General features: G+C 44.7%; 1 protein-coding gene across 2 annotated transcripts in view; it reads left to right on the forward strand.

The window, feature by feature from the left end:
- The window catches only part of PHACTR3 (phosphatase and actin regulator 3), a 275574-nt gene that overhangs the window by 40128 nt on the left and 214324 nt on the right, over window positions 1-21122 (forward strand). Inside the window, exon 1 of one of the 2 annotated variants that reach the window (XM_075350375.1) lies at window positions 4553-5007. The exons of the other annotated variant lie outside the window; for it this stretch is intronic. The gene's annotated coding sequence lies outside the window, so the exon portion shown is untranslated. Of the gene's footprint in view, window positions 1-4552; window positions 5008-21122 lie in introns of those variants that run through there. 2 annotated transcript variants of the gene reach the window in all.

The following is a 21122-nucleotide window of genomic DNA, read 5'->3' on the forward strand; positions in this document are numbered from 1 at the left end:
GCACACGGCAAACGAAGGGGAGTGAGGCTTCAGCAACTTCCCTGGGTGACCCCCATAGGGACTAAAAGTCGGGGTCACCCCAAACCAAAAAGGGCTAAGGAAGGCGAGTTAGTAGTCACCCTCACAAGTCAGCCTGAAGGACACCTGGTTCCCGCCTGGTTCATCCCAGCTACGCCCGGGTTACTCACCCTGCCACCTGAAGTGAGTAAAAACCCTGAAAGACATTCTGCCTGTGTGGAGTTATTCTGCGCCTTGTGGTACTACGCACCTACACCGGGCCCTGGGGCTTGCCTCACTCTCAGGAGGCTATTCCAACTAACTGCACATACCATCAGCCCCAGGCGACCCTCAACCTGCAGTGGCGGTCCCTACTGGCCGCAATACTGAGAGTGGCGTCACGACAAGAAGAAGATCTCCTACCTGTGACAAGATCCAGCCGAGTGGAGTCCCTGAAGGTAATGCACCGACACTACACCGGTGGGGCTTCACAAATGCTTATCATTTAAATTTTCAGAAGATTTATTAAAAGCTTCATAAACCGTCACCAGATAAAGTAAATATGAGCAGCCTTTCCGGCATGAAGCAAAAAAACAGTACTCAGTGCGTATATCTGTGGGGTTCGACTGCTCAGAATTAGGGTTCACTATTTGCAACAAAAGCACAGAACGCTGAATGGATCCAGAAGCCTCACTTTTACCACCTGGACCACACCTCTAAGGGGGGTCTAGGGGTCTGCCACCCCAATAAGAAAATGTATGGTGTTATGATTGACAATGAACTGTGTTATGTTTGTTATGGCCTCTAGATGGGCATGCTGTAGTGATCACTTTCCTGGTACCTGCTGGGTAGAAAAGGGTTAATGGCATGGAGGAGTGTAGTTAATAAAAAGGCTAGTAAGTAGGAAGTGGCTTGGAGAGTCCCCCAGTGAGGACAATGAGATAAGTAGCTGCGGCTGTAGTAGGCCCAGTAGGCAAGAAGCCCATTGAAAACAATTTGGCCAGACCTTCGGGTCAAACTTGGATCCCGGACATGCAGGGTCCCAGCCATAGAATGGACTCAATGTAACTGCGTCCCCAGGAGTGGGTTTAGTCCGTGCGGTCTGTGTGGCATCCGTTTCCCTGGAAAGATACCCAAAGAACTGCCTCAAAAGGTTAGTGTGACCCTAAAAAAGGGTGGAAACAAACATGAGAGCAGAGGAGTGTTGTTATAATAGGCCCCTTCACTGGCGAAAGCTAAATCCCTGTGGGTGGGACGAAGTGTGCTAAAGGACTTTTTGAATCTGCTAACGTACAAAGATGTCCTTAGAGCGGATGAGGGGCTTAGGCTACATGCGCACGCTGCATCTTTTTGTGAACTGCAAACTGCAGCCAAAACGCAGCCAAAATGCAGCCAAAACTGCACCTTGTCAGAGAAAGCCTGGAAATGTCACAAAAAATGCTTGTAATTGTAGGTGCGTTTATGCTGCGTTTTCAAAGCGTTTTTGGTGCGTTTTTCACAACATGCGTTTTTGCTGCGTTTTTGTGACAAATGTTGACAAAAACACAGGAAGAATAAACATGCTGCATTTTTTTTGTGACAAACTTTTGACAAATAAAACGCTGACAAATAAACTGTAACGTGCGCATAGCAAATGTGAATTCTCATAGACTTTGCTGGGAAGTCAAAATGTCAGAAAGTTCTGACAACAAAACTGCACCAAAAAAACCCCCAGCAAAAACACAGCAAAAAACGCAGCGTGCGCATGTAGCCTTAGAGATCTTCAATGAGACTCAAGTACCAAGGCTGCGCTGCGGCCCAGAAGCCTCTACCACGACTACAATGGACCCCGTTTGCCACCCCAACACACCCTAGGGTGGAGATATGAGAACAGCCATCCAACCCATATCTTTGACTGTTCACAAAAAATCCAGCCCTTGTCATGGCCGAATTTCACGTCACTAAAACTATTAACCTCAGTGAAAAATATCTCCCCTCCAGGATTTTACCATTGCCCACCTTACAGTTCTCATGCACAACTCTTACTTATATTCGTATACAGTTAGGTCCAGAAATATTTGGCCAGTGACACAAATTTTGGCATTTTACCTTTTTACCAAACATTCAATACAGAGTTGTGTAATCGATATCCATTTTTAAGTGCATATTCTCACCTTTAACTTGAGGGTATTCTCATCCTAATTGGAGTAAGGGTTTAGGAATTACAGCTCCTGTATATGTAACTGCCTATTTTTCAAGGGACCAAAAGTAATTGGACCATTATTTCAAAAGCTCTTTAATGGGCTGCATGGGCGATTCCCTCATTAATCTATCATCAATAAAGCATCTAAAAGGTGTGGAGCTGATTCCAGGTGTGGCATTTGCATTTTGAAGCTGTTGTTATGAACCCACAACATGTGGACAAAGGAGATCTCAATGAAGGAAATACAGACCATCATTGGGCTGAAAAAAAGGAAAAAATCTATCAGAAAGATAACAGCAATGTTAGGGATGGCCAAATCAAGAGTTTGGTATATTCTGGGAAAAATATGAGCACACTGAAGAGCATGGTAACCCAAAGAGTCCTGGATGTCCAAGGAAGATAATAGTGGTGAATGATCACAGAATCCTTTCCTTAGTGAAGGAAAACCCCTTCACAACATCCACCCAAGTGAAAAACACTCTCAAGAATGTAGGTGTTTCAGTATCTAAGTCTGCCATAAAGAGAACACTTCCTGAGAGAAAATACAAAGGGTTCACCACAATGTGTAAACCATTAATCAGCCTGAAAAAAATAGAAAGGCCAGGTTAGACTTTGTCAAAAAGTATCTAAAGAAGCCACCCAGATCTGGAAAAGCATTGTATGGATAAATTAAACTAAGATCAACCTGTATCAGAATGATTGGAAGCAGAAAGTATGGAAAAGGCTTGGAACAGGTCATGATCCAAAGCACAGCACATCCATAGGTGCCTGGGCATGCATGGCTTCCAGTGTCACTGGCTCAGTAGTTATTATTGATGATGTGACTGAAGACAGAAGCAGGCGGATGAATTCTGAAGTGTTCAGGGCTATACTTTCTGCTCAGATTCAACCAAATGCAGCAAGGTTGGATGGATGGTGCATCACCATACAAAGGGACAATTACCCAAAACATACTGCAAAAGTAACCCATGAGTTTTTTAAGGCAAAAAAGTGGAATATTCTGCAATGGCTGAGTCAAAACACAGATCTTAACCCAGCAAGCACGTATTTCACATACTTAGGACAAAACTTAAGGCAGAAAGACTCACAAGCAAGCAACAACTGAAACCCAGCATTTTGTGACATTCATGGCTTCCAGACTTCAGGCAGTCATTGCCTGTAAAGGATTCTCTACCAAAAAATTAAAAATGAACATTTTATTTATGGTAAAGTAAATTTGTCCAAGTACTTTTGAGCTCCAGGATTTGTAGAAAAATGGCTGCAGTTCCTAACGTTAAGAAAAAAAGAAAAAAAACCCAGCATGCAATTCCTCTTATTTTGATACACAGCCAAGATAAGCGCATGGCTGGGGACTGCAGCCTGTAGTCGTATGTTTTATCTGTACTAGGTATCATAATATGGGGGGGACCGTACGCCATTTTTTTTATTTGTTTATTTTTACTGTACAATAGTGACTCACACACAGCGCCTGTAATTGGTTGCAGTCAGACACTGTCCCTCAGCGTGGGGGTGCGTCTGACTGCAACTAATCACAGGCAAAGGTGGGTGGGGAAAGCAGTGCATATGCATTGAGGGTAAATGAGTGGCCTCGGAAGTGAATGAGCAGCCTGGAAGCAGTGTACAGCTGTGCTGGATCCTCGGTAAGTATAGCCTGCTTGCATCTATCGCCCTATTCCTTCTACCACCATTTTTAAGACTTATATGGGGACCTGTATCCGGCCACATATCCGGGACCAATCCCACGTCGGTTATCTGTGAGTTCGCCCATCACTACTAATGACCCATTCTTTCCTAATCAGTGATTGGAATTTATCACAATTTCTATGTTTTTGTTTGTCAACCCAATTTTTGAGGCTTGACCACAGCTTCGAAATGGGATTGATATCTAGGGATTTTCCTGGGCATGGACCTAATTTGCATTCTTGGAAGATGTTTAGTTCCTATTCTTTATTTATGGCTGTGTTCTTAGGCAAAATTGTGAGTGAGCCCCCCCCCATGGATGAAAAGCAACACCGCACATGAATGGTCTCAGGATGCTTTACTGTTGGCATGGCACAGGACTTATGGTTGCGTTCACTTTTTCTCCTCTGAACAGATGTTCCAAACAGAATTAAGGTGGCCTCATCAAAGGGGCCCATGATCTCCAAGTTATCTTAATGGCACGAGCATCTTTATATTTAGTCATCACAGTCTTTTTCATATCCTAGTACGTTAGAAGGCGTCCAAAGGTTCTCATGTCATATTTCGAAGACACCAACCAGTGTTGTGGCATTTTGCAGTGAGGAGTGGCAGAGTACGCCTATATTGTGCACTGTACACTCCATATAATCCAGTGACCTGGTTTTCTAGTAGATGAGACAGGTATCGAGAACAGAGCCTGGCACTAATGAGAATCCATGGATGGGGAGCGGAGGGGCTGCAATCTGCAGGAATTATTTGAAGGAGGATAGGAGCCTGTCCAGAGAAGCATGAAGTGGAGATGATTCATCCCTAGAGAGACATGCTCGGATTGGGCGTCCGGAGGCGTTATTTTGGCTGCAGTCCTCTCCATACAGGATTCTGCAGCACTGAGCTGAAATCCCCATGAAATAAATTATTCTGCAGGATGGGACAAGTGCTGCAACCGACTGAAGATCCCAGAGCCGCTGCCTGCTGTAGGGTCTAACGCTGCCTCCCTCTCGCCCTCCTCCCAGGGATGCACAAGCCTGTGACAGAGCCCACTGCTTGGCAGCTGTCATTGGCATGACACAGGGGTTCCCTGATAATGCCCCTGGGGATGCCCTCATCCAGCTTGTGTCATCCCAGGAAGCTGTGAACGTCTCGCTGAGGTTAGTGCTGGGGTAACACATATTGTCAGATCAAATGAATCCATTTTGGATGATGGATTTCTACTGCATGTTCTACACAAGGTCAGAAGGAGCAAGGATGGGAGTCCAGCTCTAGAGATGCCATTGTATCCTGAGCCCAGTGACTGCCACATCGACTACAACAGCAGCACAGTGTCTATACTAACATCATTTCTCATTGTTTCCTTCCATTGTTCTCTGTTATCAGCCACATGAAGCTGGAGAGAGCCAAACTTTAGTATTCTTCAACTCGATGATGGGCTGAAAGTCCAATAATTTTGTGCCCCTCTAAGGTGCTGACTGTACAATTTGTGGCCCTTTAAATTGACTATGCTGATGAATTAGGGTCTTGCCTACTGCCCCCTTTTTGTCCAAAGGACTGTGCTGTTTGACCTTGCGAAGTGAGCTTGGTAAATGTAGAGATCGGTGAGAGGACTGTTCTTTTGTAGAAGCAGCTGTGCAGTTGTGTGGGCAACTGGTAGTTTTTTATGTTCTTTTACCTCATCCTAAATACAGTTAATTGTATTTTATAATATCATATTGTGAAATTTCAACTCTCATCGTCATTTGTCAGCAGGGTAGATGGACAGATAGGTAGATGGATGGGAGGACAGACGGATAGATGATAGGACAAAGATATACAGATGATAGGATAATAAATGTGTTGGAGTATACAACAGCTGCTGGCTTATGTTTTGGATGGACTCTGTTTAGCAGACAGCTGATGGCACTGAGTTAATTGTCTGTTTTGTTTGTTCCAGTCTCTTTCCTGTATCCTCCATGTTGCTGATGATGATAATGGTTACTCTATGTCAAAAGTAAAATGATTAATTCTCCCACAATGAGTGTTGATGATTATGGTAAAAGCTGAAATTTGGAATAAGATAAATAGAACAATGAGATTGGAAGCAGCACTCCACATTCACATAGATACATGCAAGGATTCAGCTCCTTATAGTAAGCCTATCTCAAGTGGCTTCAAACAAGCAGCCGACATGTTGCATCTATGTCTGTGAATAAAGTCCACTTCTTCATTGATTTCCATTGGAGTGCTGCTTCCAATCTACTTTTTCTACACTTCGAGGCTTCTTGGCTGGTTCCTTGAGGAAGTTTTGTACCCACAACATTAGGACTGTGCTACAAAGATAGATAGATAGATAGATAGATAGATAGATAGATAGAGGGATAGATAGATAGATAGATAGATAGAGGGATAGATAGATAGATGGATAGATAGATAGATAGATAGATAGATAGATAGATAGATAGATAGATAGATAGATAGAGGGATAGATAGAGGGATAGAGGGATAGATAGATAGATAGATAGATAGATAGATAGATAGACAGACAGATAATGGATGTGCTGGTGTCCGGCAGGTGCCAGCTATTTTACACAGCAGACACCTGCTGGTAACTGCTGCAATTGGAGCTAGCACTAATTGCAGCACTTTAAGGCCCGTTTCACACGTCAGTGAAAAACACAGACGTTCTTTACTGACGTGTAAAACACTCACATGTCCCTCTGTGATCCGTGATTCACGGCACACGTGGGTTTTCTATGTGCAATCTGTGATACGTGATCCGTTATCTTAGGCTATGTGCCCACGCTGCGGAAAATGCGCGGATTTTGCCGCGGATTTCTCGCGGAAAAGCCGCGGATTTCCCGAAAATCTGCAGCTCAGGCACTTCCCAGCCATTTCTATGGCATTTTGGAACTGCTGTGCCCACGCTGCGGATTTTTCCGCAGCGGATTTCGTGCGGATTTTGATTTGGAAAAATCTGCAACATGTCAATTATTGTTGCGGATTTTCATCCGGATTTTGGCTTTAAAATTGTGAAAAAAAAAAATCCGCACCAAAATCCGCATCAAATCCGCAGCAATTCCGCACCTTTGAAAAGGTGCGGATTTTGCGGGAAAGCTGCGGATTTTGATGCAGAAAAATCCACAGCTACATTCTCCCGTGGACACATAGCCTTATGCTCACCTGCCCCGTTCCTGCTCTCCATGGTGCTGAAGTCTCCAGCTCTGTAGCATCCAGCCACCGCTCTCTGCAGCTACTTCCGGGTCGGCTCTGGCTGCATTCATGGATATTCATCAGCCGGCCAGGAGGCTGCACAGAGCATCGCTGGAAAGGTGAGTTAAAAATGTTTATTATTTTAAATGTCCGTGTTTTTCTGGCACGTGTTTCACAGATCACACCACTGCGTGGTCCATGGGACATCAGTGATGCCAGAAAAACTGGACATGTCTCCGTGCGGCAATCACGGACACATGTGTACGACGCACAGAGACACGGTCAGTGAAAAATCACTGATGTGTGAGCAGACCCATTCATTATAATAGCTCTGCGTATGTCCGTGATTCTGGTACGTATAAAAAAAAAGCACAAAGGTACCAGAATCACTGACGTCTGAAACGGGCCTAAAGGCGATTTCCTCACAAACAAAGTTAATTTTAATCAATAGATCTTGGAATAATAATAATTTAGACAATTGGATGTAATTAAAAAATGTTCCTGTGCTGAGATAATCTTATATATGTGTCCCTGCTATGTACTGTGTAATGGCTGTGTCTGACCATACAGGGACATGGTCTGACCATACCACATCTCCTGGACAGAGGAGGAAGGAAAAAAGTATACAGACATTACGGCACGGGATCGTAAATTATTCTTTCTTTGAGGTAAAACATTTTTTTAAATCAGTCAGGGAAATGTTTTACCTCACAAAAAGAATCAGTTCTGATTTGTTTACTGTAAAGAAATACACTCTTTTGTGTCCTCCCCTTCCCAGGAGATGTGGTATGATCAGACCATGTTCCTGTACGGTCAGACACGGCCATTACACAGTACACAGCGGGGACACATATATAAGATTATCTCAGAGCAGGAACACTTTTTTAAATCACATCCAATTGTGGAAATTATTATTATTCCAAGATCTATTGATTAAAATTAATATTAAAATTCACTTTGTTAATGGGAAAAACCCCTTTAATTCTCTTAGATGCTGTAGTGACGAGCGACCCCTGCAGCTAAATCTTTGGACAGAGGGAAGGCCCTCTGTCACACTCATTGGATAGTTGTAATCATGGGAACCCGATGTTGTCAGGGCTGCCGGGAACCCATAGGCATGGCCAGTTTCAACCTCCATGTAAACCCTTCGTAGGTATATCACATGTAATTCAATTTAGATTTTCTTTCTAATCTGGAATTGAACCCAAGTTATGTTACATGAGCCATAATTGGGCAGACATTCAGAACACTCATTTTCAACTATCAGCTCATCTATACAGAACGGGAACTACTCGACAACAAGCAACATATTTGTTTGTTGAGTACAATGATTTTTAAGCCAGCTACAATCAGCAGCACATGTATAAATAATATGTGATGCCGATAAAATGTTATTCTACGTGCACAGAATGATCGCATTAACGATGGTGCTGTGCACATAGAATGTTTATCTTCCTGTTTACACAGCCTGTAAGTGACGGACTATCATTTATACATAGCCAACTGCCGGCTGTTTAACTGCCTGGATCTACCTGTGCACACCGAGTTATTTTGCTGAGTTTTTGAGCAGAAACTCCAAGTTTTTGAGGAGTTTTGAGGTTTGATGAGTATTTAAAGAGTGTAAGCCCAGTTTCCGCTCCAAAAACTCAGCAAAAAGACTCAGTGCGCACACACCATAAAGGGGTCATTACTTCAGTTTTTCTGTATATTTCTGCACAGTCAGTACTGTGGACAAATGTAATGATCTGTGTGCACTGTAATACTTCATGTGCTGCATGCTCTTGACAGGATTTGATTGGTGATCCCATAGAAATGTCTAATCAGATGTGATGTTGAAAGCTCCCTCGTGATCTCTTTGTATATTTAATGATATGGTGGGGGTTGGGCTCCTTCCTATTTTTGATGGTTAGTTTGAGTTGTCTGTTCCAGGCCATTGCTCCGTCTATCTAATTTATTGCGACCGACTCATTGCTGTAAATATGGAGATGCAGCAGAGCTGAGCCTGTGGGTTGATACAAGTCATGTGTTATCTGTTGTTTTACATGGGACAGAATCTTAGTACAATACTGATTACTAAACAAAATAGAATTTTTGTAATATACACAGTATACAATGACAAAGTAAAATGAGTAATCTTCAATGTTTTATAAGCATAATTTTTGAATCACTAGGGCATATTTAGGAAAACCAAGATACCCCCTTGTCCATACCTCCTAAGACTGAAAACACATACTGGTAATTTATCACTAAGCCATTTCCCTAACCTCACCCAGTCCATGATATGTGCCCACACAAAAATACGTATTCCTCCTAGAGAAGAACATTGTTCCCACTTGCAATGTTACCCCTTTTATGGCCCCAACAATACCACCACACGCATTATAATGCCCCCAGGTCTTTCACAAATATTATGATGCCCCAATTTCCCCTTAACACCCATTATGATGCCAACAGTTCCCGCCATAATATGATTGCCCCATATTGTCGCACAACATACAGCACCCCCACACAATAGGATGACCCCATAGTCCATCAATTTTTATAATGACTTCACAGACCCCTCCCACATATTATCATGGCCTCCATATTGCCACCTAAACGCCCCGTTACACGCAACGACGTATTAACGATATATCGCCAGGGTCACGGATTCTGTGACGCACATCCAGCATCGTTAGCAATGTCGTGGCGTGTGACACCAATGAGCGACCATTAACAATGGAAAACACTCACCAAATCGTCCATCATTGATACGTTATTCATATCGTTGATTGTTGCGGACGCAGGCTGTTTGTCGTTCCCAAGGCAGCACACATCGCTATGTGTGACACCTCGGGAACGACGAACTACAGCTTACCTGCGGCCGCCCGCAATGAGGAAGGAAGGAGGTGGGCGGGATGTTACGGCCGCTCATCTCCGCCCCTCCGCTTCTATTGGGCGGCCGCTTAGTGATGTCGCACCAACCGCCCCCATAGAAAGGAGGCGGTTCGCCGGCCACAGCGACTTCGCTAGGCAGGTAAGTCTGTGTGACGGTTCCTAACGATATTGTGCGCCACAGGCAGCGATTTGCCTGTGACGCACAAACGACAGGGACAGGTACGCTCGCTAGCGATATCGCTAGCGATATCGCTGCGTGTAAAGCCCCCTTTAAACAAAATATGATGCCACCCCACCAGTATAATGCCCCACATTATGAATTCCAAACAGTTGGCCCCACACAGTGGCCCCCACACAGTATGAACTCCTCACAATGGCCCACACACAAGCATTCATCTTTACTGTATGTCCTTTCAGATACCATCTCCTCTGCGACTGAGCTGGTCTCGGGACCAGAATGTCCTAGGTCCTTCAGCCTTCACCCAATGATCTGACCTCTTCCAACTCCAGCATTGTTTTAAACTGTATCTGTGCATCCAAATATTTTAGTCAGATGTTTCTATGGTTGCGGAAGGACAATTATCAGAATTTCATAAGTTTTTACGATTATACTGACAAATACATCAAGTTTAGGGAAAAAATATTCTGCAGTCGACCCCGGCATATTGGAGATCAGCTTCTGGATCAAATCCTGACTGATGACAACCACCATACTTGGCTAATCAGTGCTTGGAGCTTATCACAACTGCTGTGGGTTTTTTTTGCCTACCCACTTTTTGAGGCTTGACTACAGGTTCTCAATGGCTTTGAGACCTAGGGAGTTTCCTAACCATAGACCCAAAATGTCAATGTTTTGTTTGCCAAGCTACTTTGTTATCACTTTTGCCTTGTGACATGCTCTCTGTCATGCTGGGAATAGCATTGTTCATCTCCAAATTGATCTTGAATCATTGTGAGAAGTTGCTCTTGGAGGATGTTTTGATTCCATTCTTTATTCATGGCAATGAATAGTCTCAGGAGGCTTTACTGTTGGCATGACACAGGACCTCATGGTAGCGCTCACCTTTTCTTCTCCCGACAATCATTCAACCAGATGCACCAAAGAGGCTTCATTAGAGAAAGTAACTTTACCCCAGTCCTCTGCAGTACAATCCCTCTTCAGACTGCTACCTCACTATTTTTTCAGATGTCCCAAACTTTGTGAAAATCAAAATTTGTGTCAGTCAAAAATAATTTGACCATGACTGGACACAATAAATGTTTCTATTTGGTGACAGGAAACAACTCGTGAGCACCATAAGGAAGGAGTATATAAAGTATGTACTGCATAAATGATATTTACATAGAACCATAGCTGCCAACCATCCCGAATATAGTGAAACAGTCCTGATTTGGAGGAGCTTTTCCAGGAGGTCAAGGCACTTCCCAACTTCCACTAAGGCCTGCGCCACACATCCGTGCCTCCGGCACGTGTTTGTCATTTTTCACACGTACCGGCGGCACGGAGACACTTTAACCAATGCTACCCTATTGTAGCAGGCACACACACGTAAAACCACACGGAACGTGTGTCCGTGTGCGTTTGTACGTGTGTGCGTTTTTGAAAGCGCTGACATGTCCGTTTTTTCACCGGCAGTACGGGTGTCACACGGCCCGCACCCGCACCACACGGGTGTAGTGTGGATGCGGTCCCGTGTGACACGCGCCGGAGAAAACACACATGTCATTGAAAAAAAAACAAAACATTTACTCACCTTCTCCAGCCCTCCTGTCTCTGCCGCTGCTGCCTCTTGCTGCCGACCGCCGCTCATTATTCTCATTGAATATTCACTTCACTGCCTGGCAGCAGCAGCAGCGGGGAGACGGGAGGGCTGGAGACCGAGGATCAGCACCACGGACAGCAGCGTGGACATCAGGAAGGACCAGGTGAGTATAATAATTACCGATTCTACGTGTGCTATCGCGGATAGCACACGTAGAACACACGTGTCACGCACGTACCAGAGACACGTACTTACCTGCACGCAACACGCAGGGAAAATACGTGTCTCTCGGCACGTGCGTGAATTTCACGTGAGTGTGGCAGAGGCCTAAGGCAGTGTTTCTCAACTCCAGTCCTCAAGACCCACCAACAGATCAGGTTTTCAGGTTTTCCTCAAGCAGGTTTTCAGGCTTTCATTAATGTTGCATAGGTGATGGAATTATTCCTTGTCTAATATTGAGGAAAACCTGAAAACATGATCTGTTGATGGGTCTTGAGGACTGGAGTTGTCCTAAGGCCTCCTTCACACGTCCGTGTCTCCAGTACGTGTTTGGTCCATTTCCTCACGTGCACGGGCACATGTAGACCCATTAAAGTCAATGGACGGGACTGATTAGCGCCAAAGAATTTTCTCTTCTTTAATATACATTGCAGTCTCCTAATTTTCAGGTACATACAGATACATCTCTATATACCAGTGCGTTTCTGTATATCTCTATTTTAGGGGTAAAATAAAAGTCAGATTTTTTTTCTTCTAGAAAATAACAAAAAAAATATAGAAAAACAATTACAATAATGGCATTTTAAAGCATTTAAATAAATAAATAAACATCACAAATCAGCTAATAACATGGGGGATTGTAAATGGTGTCAAAAAATGGCATGATTGATTTTTTTCCCCCATTAAATCCATAAAAATGTAATAAAAATGTAACGCTGAGGCCATGTTCACACTTAGCATAAATGCTGCATTTTTTCTGCAAGTGTCCGCACCACACAATGCAATAACAATCTTCTCTGATTAAAGCGTTTTTGCTGCACTTTATTTTCCCCCTTATTTGATGGTTTTTGGTGCCGATATGAAGCAGCGTTTTTAATGTTTTTATTTATACTGAAAAGCTTTGACTCTACACTTAGAAATACAACTGCTTTTTTTACATGCCTTTTTTTCAGTTTCCCCATAGAAGCCTATAGCGAAAAAATGCACTAAAACTACACAATTGAGCATCATCTTTAGATGCACAGTGATCAGAAATTTTCCTGGAAATCACATCCACTTGGCTTAGACATTTAGGTCTCTTCCACTGTTAGGATATGTGCGCACGTTGCGTACAGTCACTGCAGAAATTTCTGCAGCGATCTGAAGAGCACACGTGCGCTTCCAATCGCTGCAGAAAATGTCCGTAGTGAAAAAAAAAAGCCGATTCCATGCGCTCTGACTGCAGCTCCTCTCATAGACAGAGCAGGGGCTGCAGGCAAAGCGCACGGAAGAAGTGACATGTCACTTCTTAGAACGCGCGCTTCAGGCAGCAGCCGAAGCGCTGCGCTCTAAGACGCCACGTGCGCACGTCTCCTGCATAATCTCCATAGATTATGCAGGGGACGCAGGACGCATGCAGTTATGATGCGCTACAAAGTGCAGCGTAACTGCATGTAATTACGCAACATGCGCACATAGCCTAAATGCTGCGTTTTTTCTTAGAATCATAGAATGGTAGAGTTACAAGGGACCTCAAGAGCCATCGAGTCCAACCCTCTCCAAATACAGGTTTTCAGAAATCATCCAAGCTATATGTTTATCCAGTTGTAGCTATATGTTTTCTATTTTATATATATATATATATATATATATATATATATAGTCATCTGAAAAAGTTTGGGCACCCCTATCAATGTTAACCTTTTTTCTTTATAACAAATTGGGTTTTTGCAACAGCTATTTCAGTTTCATATATCTAATAACTGATGGACTGAGTAATATTTCTGGATTGAAATGAGGTTTATTGTACTAACAGAAAATGTGCAATCCGCATTTAAACAAAATTTGACAGGTGCAAAAGTATGGGCACCCTTATCAATTTCTTGATTTGAACACTCCTAACTGCTTTTTACTGACTTACTAAAGCACTAAATTGGTTTTGTAACCTCATTGAGCTTTGAACTTCATAGGCAGGTGTATCCAATCATGAGAAAAGGTATTTAAGGTGGCCACTTGCAAGTTGTTCTCCTATTTGAATCTCCTATGAAGAGTGGCATCATGGGCTCCTCAAAACAACTCTCAAATGATCTGAAAACAAAGATTATTCAACATAGTTGTTCAGGGGAAGGATACAGAAAGTTGTCTCAGAGATTTAAACTGTCAGTTTCCACTGTGAGGAACATAGTAAGGAAATGGAAGAACACAGTTACACTTCTTGTTAAGCCCAGAAGTGGCAGGCCAAGAAAAATATCAGAAAGGCAGAGAAGAAGAATGGTGAGAACAGTCAAGGACAATCCACAGTCCACCTTCAAAGACCTGCAGCTTCATCTTGCTGCAGATGGTGTCAATGTGCATCGGTCAACAATACAGTGCACGTTGCACAAGGAGAAGCTGTATGGGAGAGTGATGCGAAAGAAGCCGTTTCGGCAAGCACGCCACAAACAGTCGCCTGAGGTATGCAAAAGCACATTTGGACAAGCCAGTTACAGAAACAAAGATTGAGTTGTTTGGTCATACAAAAAGGCGTTATGCATGGAGGCAAAAAAACATGGAAGTCCAAGAAAAGCACTTGCTACCCACAGTAAAATTTGGTGGAGGTTCCATCATGCTTTGGGGCTGTGTGGCCAATGCCGGCACCGGGAATCTTGTTAAAGTTGAGGGTCGCATGGATTCAACTCAGTATCAGCAGATTCTTGACAATAATGTGCAAGAATCAGTGACGAAGTTGAAGTTCCGCAGGGGATGGATATATCAGCAAGACAATGATCCAAAACACCGCTCCAAATCTACTCAGGCATTCATGCAGAGGAACAATTACAATGTTCTAGAATGGTCATCCCAGTCCCCAGACCTGAATATCATTGAAAATCTGTGGGATGATTTGAAGCGTGCTGGCCATGCTCGGCGACCATCAAACTTAACTGAACTGGAATTGTTTTGTAAACAGGAATGGTCAAATATACCTTCATCCAGGATCCAGGAACTCATTAAAAGCTACAGGAAGCGACTAGAGGCTGTTATTTTTGCAAAAGGAGGATCTACAAAATATTAATGTCACTTTTATGCTGAGATGCCCATACTTTTGCACCGGTCAAATTTTGTTTAAATGCGGATTGCACATTTTCTGTTAGTTCAATACACCTCATTTCAATCCATAAATATTACTCAGTCCATCAGTTATTAGATATATGAAACTGAAATAGCTGTTGCAAAAACCCAATTTGTTATAAAGAAAAAAGGTTAACATTAATAGGGGTGCCCAAACTTTTTCATATGACTGTATATATATATATATTTCTTAGCTTAGAGGATTTGAGAATGCGATCTTCTGATCACTTATACTATACACAGCAATATGACAATACTAGCATCCGGGCCAGATCGCTGCACTGTAATGCTGCTGTCAGTAATTGACAGTGGCATTTAAAGTGGTTAGCTACTACTTGGACAACCCCTTCTGATTCCACATTTTTGCCAGGTAAAACTAAAAAGCCTAAACTCACCTCCCATACTGGTACTGTTCCAACAGTGTTCAGAGAACAGTGTTCTTGGGGCTCACATGACATTGTGATATCACACGATCCTGTGTCCAATCAGCGCCGGCTTCTGTCTCTCTGCCACTGGACAAACGAGTTAATTAACAGGACATGAGCACTGCGGCTGCTGTTCACTTCCTGTTTATTGCTAGTTTGGTCCGAAGGTGGGGAGACAGAAGCTGGCCCTGATTGCTCGCTGGGCTCGTGTGCTGTCACAACATGGGCCCCAGAAATGGGAACCGCGGCACTGCTGGAACCGTGCCGGTATGAGAGGTGAGTATAGGCATTTTTTTTTTTACCTGGGGGAAACACGTGGAATCACAAAGGGTTGTCCCAGTAGTAGACAACCCCTTTAAATGCCACTGTCAATTACTGACAGCAGCATTACAGTGTAGCGATCTGGCCCGGATGCTAGTATTGTCATATTGCTGTATATAGTAGAAGCGATCAGAAGATCGCATGTTCAAAACAATGTTATAAAATTTTTGATCACCGCTCTTTTCCCCAGTTAACAGTAAAGAGATTTTCAAAAATAAAAAAATATCCATATTGTGTCCAGAAAAGCCCCATCTATCTAAACATAAAATTAATTAACCCTATCTGTAAAAACAGTATGGAGAAAAAAATATATAATTCCATAATTGCGGGTTATTGGTTGCCACAAGCTCCACAAAAAATACTATAAGAATAGATCAAAGTGTCTTATTTGCTCCAAAATTGTAATAATAAAAACATCAGGTCACCATGCAAAAAATAAGCTCTCACAAAAGCCCACCTCCATCTATCGAGAAATAAAAATGGCATGGCTTTTGGAAAATAGTGACTCAAGCAAAAGAAAAATTTTATTTTTTTTTTCACCACTAAAAAAATAAAAAATTGCAAATGTTGTATTGTAGTTGTTGTACTGACATGGACATTCATATTTCCAGGTTATTTGTACTGCAGAGTGAATACCTAAAAACAACCCCCCAAAAAAAAAAACAATTGTGGAATCAGAGGGGGACTTTGTTATTGTTATGGGGGAGAGGGGACTATAACTGTCGAAGAATAGGAGGGGACATTGTGGTTGTCACTGTTATGGGGACACTATGGCTATCACATTGTAAGAGGTGGACACTGTTGCTTCCACTATAGTGGCACTGGCTGTCACTGGAGGATGTACTCTGCCACTCTCAAGGTGGAGGATACTGGGACACTTGATGACTATGTAGTTATCAGTATAATCGTACAATTTGTAATATTTATCATTCATAATTATCATCCATCGTCTCTGCAATCATTGATGCCTAAATTTGTCCGGATACTCTCTTATCATTGCCTATCTAGGCAGACCTCCCATTCCGGATTTATGGCTAACAGGGTCACAACCCCCTTACTGTAAAGGAGACTATGGCTGTAAACCTGGATTATTTGGTCATACCGGTCACTGCCAATGGTTGGGTCGGTAAATCTGGGTGCAAAAGGACACGAGACATCCCTTGATGTGTAGTTTGAAGGTCGGCAGAGGCATCTGTGCAGACTCGTCCCCCTGAGGCCGGCTGTATACATAATGGATGCCTCGGTTCCTTGTGTTCAGGCCGGTACATTATTTATATCCTGGCTGTGGGTTGTTGGAAATCTGCTGAGTTTTATTCCTCCTCTGTTTTTGATAAATGAGAGTGTTATTAAATAGAGGAGCCGCGGACGATTAATAACACTAGTGGTTTCCTAAAATCGATGACCACAGTCAGTGCATGAATACGGGGCGGGACATGGCTGGTATTAACCCTTGCAGGGTATGTGTGTGTGTGCGTGTGTGTGTGTGTATATATATATATATATATATATATATACACTATTCACAAAACTTAGGCATATTATGCTTTCCGGATGATCCTATCATGCACTCTGACCTTTTTTGGTGACCTTAATGTGGCCTTCTCTAATCTTTTGGATGCTCATGTCCAACTGTTCAATGTTTCAGCACTTTTTGCACAACTTGCAGGTCTCTAACAAGGAGCTTAATGGCAAAATTCACAACAGGTGTTTGGTCCATGAATCACCTAATAAAATTCAGGGTTCAATTATAATTGGTATTTAAAACAGTTCTCCGTCCTCATCATGCTGTTCACATTTTAACATCATGAGTTCAAGACGACATCTAACAATTAACCAACAGTATCTCGCCATTGAGAGGCTTCAACCAGGATATTCTCAGCCGAAAGTGGCCACTGAGCTTAGAGTGTCACAGAGTGTCATCAACAGGTTGTAACAGAGATACAGAGAGACTGGAAGAGTCACAGAAAGGCATAGAAGTGGACGTCCTTTGGCCACATCTCACACTTATGACAACTTCATTGTGAAAAATTTCCTTCGGAACTGAATGGTGAATGCCACACAACTCCAGGCACATATAAAGGGAATTTGTCATCAGGTTTTTGCTACCCCATCTGAAAGCAGCATGATGTAGAGACAGAGTCCCTGATTCCAGTGATGTGTCCCTTACTGAGCTGTTTTCTGTTATTTTTATGAAATCAATGTTTTCTCTGCTGCCGATCTAGCATTTATACAGAGCTCATAAATATGCTGGACTACCTAGTAGCATGCCAAGTAGTCTTCTAATGATAATCTATTGCTGATTACAGTGATTTTATCAAAATTACACTAAGCAGCCCAATAAGTGAAACACCACTGGAATCGGGATCTCTGCCCCTACGTTATGCTGCTATGAGATTTGGAAGCAAAAACCTGGTGATAGATTCCCTTTTAAGAGAGGTGAGAGGCACCCCTGTGTCATGCCAGATCATTCAAAACCATTTACATCAGTGTGGTCTGCATGCTAGACGACCTGCAAGAGTACCAGACTACACCACCTGGCACAGGCATCATTTAAACTAGAAGAGGTACCAGTGGTCCTCAGTGCTGTTCACTGATTGAAAGTCAATTCGTGCTGAGCAGAAATTATGGCCACTAACGATGTTGGAGATGTCGAGGGCGCTATGCATCAGCCACTGTTGTCACCAAATGAGCCTTTGGTAGTGGTGTTACAGTGTGGGCAGGTGTGTCTAGTCAGTACACAACTGCCCTACACTTTGTGAATGGTACAGTGACATGCACCTACTACTTGAATAACATCATTAATCCAGTAATTTCATCTTCATGGAGGACAATGCTCCAGCTCATCAAGTTCGTACCATTAGGAACAGCTGCTGGAGACTGGAGTACCTCAAATGGAGCGACCTGCACCTTCTCCAGAATTGAATCCCATAGAAAACCTATGGGATCAGCTGAGTCGCTTATAGTCTATAGACTCGTAATTCTGAACCCTAAAACCTCAATGACCTGAGGGCCGTCCTTCAAGAAGAGTGGGATGCCATGCCTCCGCAGACAATAACTCCACTTGTGAACAGCAGGAGATGTTGTTGTCAAGTTGTCATTGATGCTAAAGGTCACATGACAAGTTATTGAGACACTGACATTTTCAGAAGGCATACCCGTGAAACGCCCACCAGGGCCGTGGGGCACTTGTTACCGGGCCAGTTCTGTCCTTGGAGATCATGGCAAGGCCCAGCTCCGTGACCCCAGCGGTATCATTTTTATGATGATGGGAGAAAAGTTATTTACAAGGGGAGATATTGTGACGCCACCTGTTGTGTGCGGCAAGATAGGTTCCGCTGCTGCTACTCAGTTCCCTTGGGGTCGGTGGTGATGCAGCTGAATTGGTATAGCTCTCCACAGGTAGAGCTGGGCCCCCAGGGCTGTCGATGGGAGATAGAGTCTATGGTGTTGAGATATAATGGCGGGATGCAGGGCCAGAGGCGCAGACAATAAATGGGCAACACAGGAATGCAGTCACAAGTTCTTTACTCACTGTTGATAGTTCCAGGTTACCACGACTAGTCAGAGGCTGCCCTCAGAGTACTGGGTCCTACTGTGATGGGCCCCAGCCGATCCCCGGATAGTTCGGAGGCACAACCCGGTACACCTTTCTGTGTTCCTACCCTGGTCATCTTCCTGCGCTGGCCTCTTCCGCCCACCCCGCGCCTCACACACAGTGCCCTGAGTCGGATCCTTTGTATAGGTGGCTTCCCTACCTTGTTCCTTGGTCCTATGTGGTCACCTTTTCAGCTGGTTATGTGCGGTGGTGGCCTCGGTACTTGAAGTAACCTCAGCCTCCGGTTTACCAGCTGTGCCTTGTAGTCCTCCACTAGTCTAGAGACCAGTTGCCCGTCACGGCCAAGTCCCTCCACACCGGTATGCCAGCTGTGAATGCAAGCCCACGGGTGTATGGTGCACTTCCCGCAACTCTAAGACTATTTCTGTTCTGATCCTGGGACGAGCTGCTCCAGCTCCAGACCCCAGGACCTGTCTCCTCCGCGTCCACTTCCTGTCTAACTAACGTTCTACAGTTTGCTCCCATTAACTAAACTCCACCTCCAGACTGGCTTCGGGACTGTGCTTTCCCTAAGGTGCAACTCACCCTAACCATGGACTAATGGACTGTCGATAAATGTACCGCCCCGGGGCTCAGCCGGCTGCCGAGACGCTCGGATCCATGCTCGTCGGTGGGTGGCTCGAGCTCCTCCCGGTCCTGGGGGTCACATCGCTCTGAAGGGATGCTGGCGCTACGTGAGGGGTGGTGTTCGGTGGGGAGGTTCACGGCCGGGGCCGCGGTTGTTTGGGGGTTAAGTTCGTGACGCCACCCATGGGTTGTGGTGAGTGTGGACACCACCGCTGCCGTTAACTAGGCTCCCGAGGACAGTGTTGTGCAGCCTGGTGTTGACCCCTCCGTGGGCAGGGTGTGATGGTACGGGTGCGGTGCGGTGGTTGTGAGGTGCGGGCGGGATGGTGCGGTGCGATGCGCTGCCCGAGCGCACTGGTGTACTCACTATTATAAATACACAGGAGTCTCTGGTAAACCAAAAGGATGGTGGTCGGTGCCCGCAGCCGGCTGCGCTTTGCCCCTTACTCAGGTTGGTGGTCCCCGCCTTTCTCCTGCACCTCTGAAGTAGAATGCTGACTTCCTTCGCTTCAGCGACGGGAATCCTCTCCCCGGCTAGTGGATGTCGGGGAGTCCATTTGCCCGTAGACGCTGGCCCGTGGGATCTCTATGCCTGGGCGGTGGCTTTCTATTCCCCTTGTTGGGCTGTTGCCTTCAGTCGGGACTTGGGTGGGAAAGAACCTAAGGTCCAGACCCCACTCAATGAATTCGACTGGGTCCAGTGGCTTCTGGGCCTCGTACTGGGTCTGAGTACTCCTCCTGGTGCTGCGGTTAACGTTCGGTTCCCCGGTTCAGTAGCGGCGGGCTACTACCCTGTCCCGGTCCCTGACGGTTCCACCGGCTGTCTTCACGGCTCCTGCAGGCGACCACCACCATCTGCCTCCTGGCCACAGGGTATCCGGGCTCCTACCCAGATCCCTGACAGACGTTACTCCTCTCTACTCCACCTCACCTCCTCTCCTTTTCACTTCCCTAACTGGCGGCCATTACTGTGGGCCAGTGTTCAGAGGGCATGGGCTCAATCATGGCGGGGTAGTCACGCCCCTGGGGCCCTACCGCTGCCCTACATCAAATAATCATCTCGCTCCTGGGAGGCACAATCAAAGGGGCAACATCCATCACTCTCACCCCACCAATCTCTCCTCCTGTCGAGTTCACATGTTGGCGGTACATCAAGGCTCGGATCTCACGCTGCACAGCTCTCTGTCGGCTCCCCGCCGCCGTGG

This window comes from Anomaloglossus baeobatrachus, chromosome 5, assembly GCF_048569485.1.
Source record: "Anomaloglossus baeobatrachus isolate aAnoBae1 chromosome 5, aAnoBae1.hap1, whole genome shotgun sequence".
Taxonomy (NCBI): domain Eukaryota; kingdom Metazoa; phylum Chordata; class Amphibia; order Anura; family Aromobatidae; genus Anomaloglossus; species Anomaloglossus baeobatrachus.